Below are 7,981 nucleotides of genomic sequence, written 5' to 3' on the forward strand. Positions count from 1 at the left end.
GTCATGACATAAATGTTATGACTTGCGTGTCATGTTGGTCATGACAATGTTCCAGCGAAAAAGATTAACACTCAAAAACAACTGAAATGGGTTTGGACGTGGGTACTAAGTGAAGGAAACACTACGGGATGCTGGTAGAAGTCATAGTCATGAGCATGACTCAGCGAAAATGACAATGACTCAGCGCAAAAAAGATTAACACTAAAAAATCACTGGAATGGGTTCGGACGTGGACACTAAGTGAAGGAAACACTCAATGATGATGGTAGATATCATAGTCATGAGCATGACTCAGCAAAAATGAAAATGACAACGAATAAAGATTGACATTGAAAAGCCACTGAAATTGGTTCTGACGTGGGTACTATGTGAAGGAAACGCACTTCTGCATGATGGTAGAAGTCATAGTCATGAGCATGACCTAATAAAATGACAGTGCCTCAGCGAAAAAAAGGTTAAGACTCAAAACCACTACAATTGGTTCGGACGTGGCCACTAAGTGAAGGAAACACTAAAGGATGATGGTAGAGCTCATCGTCATGAGCATAACTCAGCAAAAATGACAATGACTCACGAAAAAATATAAACATTCAAAAACCACTAGAACGGGTTCGGATGGGGCACTAGGTGAAGAAAAAGGCTAAGGTTGTGAGTCGAAGTCATAGTCATGACCATGATTGAGCAAAAATGACAATGACTCAGCCAAAAAAATTTGCACTCAAAAACCACTGAAATGGGCTCGGACGTTGGTACTAAGTGAAGGAAACACTAAAGGATGGTGGTAGAAGTCATAGTCACGATTATGGCTAAGGCTTTAGCCCTAAGGTCTCTTAGGTGTAGGTAAAGAGGCTCCTGATGACTCATGACATGGATGTCATGAAATGCCTGTCATGTAGGTAATGAAAGAGCAACCTACGTCTAGGTGCTCTCATGGTCGTTTCGTTAACTTAGTAGGCTTCCCGCACACTGCTTCGCATAACATCGATTCCCATAGGGCGTGGGATCTGCCAGCTTTTTTTGGCGTCCTTTCTTCTTCGCACATGAATCTACAACCCGACGATACTAGATGACGCAAAACATCAATTTGATTAGTGCAGCACTTTGGCAGCACCTACAATATATGGGTAACAATATTGCTGCAGGCCATTAGCGTACATTGGAGAAGACGCTCAGTTAGGTGAAAAAGCCGATGATCTGAAAGTACTCACTGCGTTGTATTCCAGGCTCAAAAGTTGCTTCTGCTTCATCATATATCCTTTGAGCGGTGTAACAGCTATTTGAGTAGAAGTGAAGGACTCGATAGTACACGGTTGCTTCACCTTAAAGGAATATAAAAGAAATGGCGAATTCTGTACACTCAAGATGGATGTACTTTCCCAACTGTTCTGTATACGCTTTTTCATTTTTATGAGCACGTCAATACTGCTTTGAATTTTCCCTGAGTTTTTTAGAGGGTGCATTTGCATCTGCAGAAGTTTATATGAACCTGCATACTTTCTTTCTTGACACTAAGCGATGAATAGCTTACCATATAAAAGTGTATAACTCTTGCATACATTGTTCCAGTAAAATCCCAACATACAATTTTACTTATAGGACTTCTGACAGGGTAATTCACAAACAAAATGGCGACATTTGCGCAGAAATCTCTGGGATGGTATTAGCAGGAGGTGGGTTGAAGTGTAGCTATCACATTGGAGCTGTTCTCGATTCGATATCTCTTTCTTCTGCAGAATAATCACTGAAACATTGTGCACTCAGCAGTTTTTTATGGTAGCACCAGTGCTCCCACAGTTCGTAGTGCTACATCTTCCCATTTACTATTAGGGGCGCGGCCGGGAGGCACATATAACATGACCCGCAGACATACAGACCTTGTACATAGCGCCATAAGAGATAATAGATTGTAGTGTGTTGCAGCTAAACAGACCAAGCTGGTTAAAAACAGCCTACGGGATACGACATAGGAACCATTTATAGTACGTTACCGGTCATGCTGCGCCAACTGGGCCAATATTCTGTAAACCTGATTAGCCATTTAGCAGAAATGAATTAACCAAATGAATAAATACTAGTGGAATGGCGTACGTTAAAATGTCAATTTGTGACTTCTATTTGAAGAAATTGAATTCAGCTATCTCCAATCTGCTATCATAGTGAAGCAATTAAGCGCGATTTTGCACTCCTGCGTTCACGCACACACGCATACACTCAAGAACACACCCCTCCCACAGCGCTGATATTTGCCACAGCATACTGAACACCCTTTCGAACACACTTTCTGTAGTGCATAAAATATTCACCAAGCTAATTTCCAATAGAACCTGGGCAACATTTGAATTCAATTAACCAAGGGAATAGGCCAGCTTCTGGAAGGGATATTCTAGAATAGATCACATCCATGTCCTCAATCAGATAATCGAGAAATCTGCGGAATACAATCAACCTCGCTATATGGCTATCATGGGTTATGAAAAGGCATTCGATTCAGTAGACATACCGCCAGTCATAGTCCTTACGTAATCAAGGAGTACAGTAGCCATACGTGAAAATCTTGGAAAATATCTACAGGGATTCCACAGCTAGTCAGCGTTGGTGTGCCTCCCTTCTGTTGGGAAACCCCTCCCCCCCCCCCCCTGGCGTGGTTCCCGTGTTTCGTGTTTTTGCGCGGTTTCCGTGTTGAGTATGTACCAACTAGCCCAAGCCTCTACGGTATTCTACGGCTACCTTGGTTCTCCACAAGAAACATAGAAAGTAACCCATCAAGAAACAGGTCCGACAAGGAGACAGTATCTCTCCAATGCTATTCAGTGCATTCTTAGAAGAATTATTCAAGCTCTTAGACTGGGAAGGCTTAGGAGTGAGGATCAACAGCAAATATTTCAGCAACCTTCGGTTTGCAGATGACACTGTCTTATTCAGCCACTATGGGGACGAATTACAACAAATGATTCAGGAACTTAACCGAGAAAGTGTAAAAGTGGGGTTGAAGATTCATAAGCTGAAAACAAAGGTAATGCTCAATAGTCTGCAAGGGAAAAGAATTGAGGATGGCGAGTCAGCCTCTAGAGTCTGTAAAAGAGTGCGTTTACTTATTTCAATTACTCACAGGGGACCCTGATCATGAGAAAGAAAGTTACAGAAGAATAAAATTGGGTTGAAGTGCATACGGCAGGCATTACCAAATCCTGACTTGGAGCTTACCACTGTCGTTCAAACGAAAAGTGTACAATCACTGCACTGTACTGGTGCTAACATGTGGGGCGGAAACATGGAGGTTAACAAAGCTCGAGAACGAGTTAAGGACCGCGCAAAGAGCAATGAATGAATGAATGAATGAACCTTTATTTGAGCGATGGAATAAAAAATGTTAGGGCTAACGTTATGAGACAGGAATAGAGCGGTGTGGATCAGAGAGCAAATGAGGATAGCTGATATTCTAGTTGTCATTAAGAGAACAAAATGGAGTTGGCGAGGCCATGTAAAGCATAGGCTAGATAACCGGTGCACCATTAGAGTTACAGAATGGGTGCCAAGAGAAGGGAAGTGCATTCAAGGACAACAGAAAACTAGGTGAGGTGATGAAGTTAGGAAACTTGCAGGCCCAAGTTGGAATCAGCTAGCGCAAGACAGGGGTAATTGGAGATGGCGGGGAGAGGCCTTCTGCTGCAGTGGACATAAATATAGGCTGATGATGATGATGATTGAACACCCCACGCCCACAAGCACGCACACAGTGCACTGTGTGTGTGTGTGTGGGGGGGGGGGGTATTCTTAAGTGTATGCGTGTGTAGGTGCGTGCGTGAATGCGGGAGCGCAAAAGGGCCCCTAATTACGTCACCATGCGACTTACCAATTAGTCCAACCGTAACTTCTACTAATGCAATCTGCTTGTTTCTACTTAGTGTAGGAGAGCTATTGATTACACAAGGCCTCTGAACACAGTTGTTAAGCGGCAGCTGGGCCAGTTACATTCTAGTATACTAACAATGAGTAATCACAGTCTCATAGACGATACAGTGGCCCCGGCGGTAAAAAGGTGTCATCCTGATGACTTAGGTAGACGAGACAATCAGAGCATCCTTGTAAGGCGCCTGACGACCGAAGTTAACGGTCTAGGACCTAGGGCGACAGCTCTCTGAAACACGGGCCAGCAGCTCTTTGATGTAATTCGCGGACGACGTACTCTCGATGACGTGGTAGACGCCGTAATATCTGGCGGCAAGCTGGGGAGGTAGAGATGGTGATTGGAATGGTATTCAAAGCCACACTAGCAAACCCGTCGGGTACGTGTGAGCAGGCTTGTCAGATATATGTTGGTGTCTCTGAAGACTTTCTGTCGCTGAAGTAAAATATCGTGCCAGGTGCCGACATTCTTCACTGCACTGCACAAGTTCCGAAAACCTCGTTCTGCTCAGATGCAACCCGGCGATAATCTAGCATGTAACAAAGGGATCGTAGGAAAAAAGCTCTTCGGCTGTTCCGACACGAAAAACTCAAGCTAGTAAAGGTAAATATTGATACTGAAACAGTAACACGTCAGAAGAATTCAGATGGAAGCCACATGGCTTAGCCGTTACGTATTTCAAATTTCGTCTTCTTTATTTTTTCTTTGCCTACACTGCGTGGCTGCGTTAATTTCACGTCGTTGTTTTTAATATTCTGCCCCGCCCAGGAAGAAGTAGGCATCTCCAGGTGGTGCAGAACTTTAACAGGCTTTTAGCTACTTTTCGGTCTTACGTTTTGATAGAACCAGCCTGGCCCCGATCGATCGCGGTAGGGATATATTCAGAGTACTCGAGTCCGTGGCCAAGAACATCGGTTGTTTCTGTTGTCTTGCAGTAAAATCATGTCGCCCACTTTCGCCCTTTGGCTCATTCGCCCATTTCGCCCATTTTTCTCGGTGTTTTCTAGAGATGATTACGGATCCTCTGGCGGTACTCGAGCTATAGGATATTATTTGTACGAGCAGCCTTTGTTCAGGTCGAGGTGTCACAGAAGCTGAAGTCAAGATTAGCGACGATCGAATTACCAACCAGGAATTGGACTTGGCATACCGGCGACGTCTCTCCTGCTGGTGAATACGTGTAAGTCAAAGAGCTGGACTTTGTCACAGCTTCTACTTCTAGGAGAACAGTCCTCAACGGCTGGCTTTCCAAACTGCTCTTCCCGAGAACTTTGTGCAGGGCTGAAATATTTTTACCAGCCACCCCACCATGGCGCGTTGGGTACCAGGAGCTTCCACGATATTTGATGGATGTCAAACGGAAAAACAATTCATAATGCTCGCCACTTCACGCAAGTCTCTGCTTGCCCTCTTTAGGGTCATCGCATTGTCACAATACAGCGTGACCAGTACTGATCTACGAGCACAAAACCTTCTTAAGTTAAGAACGAAAGTGTTACAAGAGAGGCTTATGCCATTTCTAGATGCACCACTACAGTTGTTGTCAGAGTGCTGAACCAGAACTGAACTGAAAACCGGAAAAAGATTTATTTTTGCTTGAACCGAAACTGAACCGGAGCTGAACCGGCACGTAACTTTTTTTTTATTCCGGGTGACGCCGATAAGGTAGAATCCGGGCTTTAGGTTCAGGCTCGCCATCTTTTCTGCAGATTTTCATCCAATCACTGCCTGCACTAGTTGCTTAACTATGCTGCCTTATTTGCCAATACAAACCATGCTAGCCTGTGCTTAGAAGTAGCAGCCCCAATGATACGATTTTCAACGCATAGCGTCAAGTGGTAGACACCCGTAAGCGTTTAGGTTTCACGACCCGAACAGCATTTTTAAATCGAAGCTGTCTTTGTGTGCTATCACGGCTTATTCCAAATGTTTTTTTAAATAATAATTGGGTAGGACCTGATTTCTTATGAGTGATGCTCTCGGAAGTAATGGGAGAGAGAATAACTGTGCCATAGGCCAAGTTAACTCAGTTGTCAAAGACGTCTCACATAATGATTGCAGGAGACTCTAGGATTCCATTTCTGTGCTATGGCAACCCTCTTGACCTCTTTTAGCCCTGAACTCGATGAGGGTAGCTACATGACCTTGTTGGTATGGCTACTTGTACTTTGTCGTAGTACCAGTGAACTACAGGGACACAGAAAGGCACGTTGGAGAATATGCTTTTCTGTGCCCTGGTCCTTCTGCCTGCGCTACAACAAAATAAAACATTGCTGAAAACTTTTGGGATACACTGCTGCAGGTAGACTGCTTATAATTTTGCCTCGCTTCTAGGTAAAGGCTGGAAAATCCTGTACCAGGAAGAAGACGGTGGCTCGCTTTCCAATGTTCTACCTCCAGCAGCGATCTGTAGATATTTGTTCCACTGACAAGAAGTTTTCCCTGAAAAATAGTGCTAGTCTAGCCACACATATAGAGCCACACATATAGAGTAAGGACGTAGTCGTCCTTACTCTACTTAAGCAAACTGTGGGCGCTCGAGCGTGTTCCTGCCGGGCACGATCCGAAGGCCGAATTCGCAAATTGTTTCGTTCGTAAGCGATTTTTGAACTATGAAGATATGAACTTGGGCCATTATGACTTCTACTCTAAATAGACTCCTCAAGCACCACTGAGTCGATGTTGTTCAATTTCCTTTGATATTTCAGCATCCCATGGGATTTGCAAGCACCATATCGTTTGGAATAGCAGCTTGCCATTTACAGTGAAACGCGAGTTAATACCAAGGGTATCAAAAATCAGTGAACCTGTTCTTAATAATTGCGCTTGGTGCCCGCCTGGACAGAAAATAGAAATTGCAATATTGAATTTGTAGAGCATTCTAAGTAGTCGTCTTTGGTGTTCTAGCGCATACCTTCGACTGCCGCTCAACGGCTGTGAAATCCATCTAGGCACTCTTCGTTTTCCTCAACAACGTCCTGTAGTAGTTTGTCTTCCACTTCAGAATGTTCATTCCGGCTTTACTCATATTTAACCTTGCCCTGTTGTACACACCCACGCCCTGGGTAAAAATTTTAGCTCCTATCAGAAAATCGTCCACATAGAAACTCTTCTTGAAATTTCTGGTGCGCGTCGTCTTCTCGCTTACGTTGTCGAAGTGGGGGTGCATTGTTGCCAAAAGAAGAGGAGGACTTGATGTCGATGCAAACGGGACGCGTGTCATTAGGCATTCGACGATGTTGTCGTTTTAACCACAGGGTACATTCTCAAACCACAGGAAACCAAATGCATCGCGATTGCATTCCCGTACGTCTCATTCGCAGGAACGCCGTCTCGATGCCGGCATTTATAGGTAGTGGACACTATCAAAAACGATGCAAAATTTGAAGAAAATGGAGTTACAGGTTCATCCCCTTTTCCAAACACAACGCTGAGGGACACGTATGCTTTCACCTGCGATGACGTGGCAAACACATCATGAAGCGAGAATACAGTCCGGTCAAGCGCGCGTGGAAGAGGGCCAGGTCCGCATGTGGGTTTTCGGCACCGAATATAGACTCTGAAATGGCCACAAATAAGAAGTATTCAGGCGGAATCAATAGGTTAGCACCTTCGTATTCCAAGTCTTCCTTCTTTTCTTTGCCTACACTTTCTGTGGGTTTTTTAAACTTCTCCTTTTTCTACATTCATAATCCTTTCTTAATCCAGTTCTCCACATGTCACTCACTTGTTAAAGCAACACCCACGCGAACCACTGACTCATTTTTCTATAATTATTTGAAGTTTGAAGTTTAAAGTTTATTGAAGCTCGAAGTTTATTGAATATTTAGTGCCGATACAAAAATATAGATATTTAGTACAGAAAAAGGTCCCATAGTGGAAGCACTGTAGGGGGACCTTTTATAATGTTAAAAAACACACAAAACTACTTAACAGCAGAAAAGCAGCGAATTATAAAAATACAAAAATGCAAATACAAATGCAAATACATATCGAGGCAAAGAAATAATACAATTGAAAATATAAAACGATAGGTATAAGGCATAAGCTGAAGTAGGAAACGAAGCAAACAGT

Source organism: Dermacentor silvarum, chromosome 2, assembly GCF_013339745.2.
Source record: "Dermacentor silvarum isolate Dsil-2018 chromosome 2, BIME_Dsil_1.4, whole genome shotgun sequence".
Lineage (NCBI taxonomy): Eukaryota > Metazoa > Arthropoda > Arachnida > Ixodida > Ixodidae > Dermacentor > Dermacentor silvarum.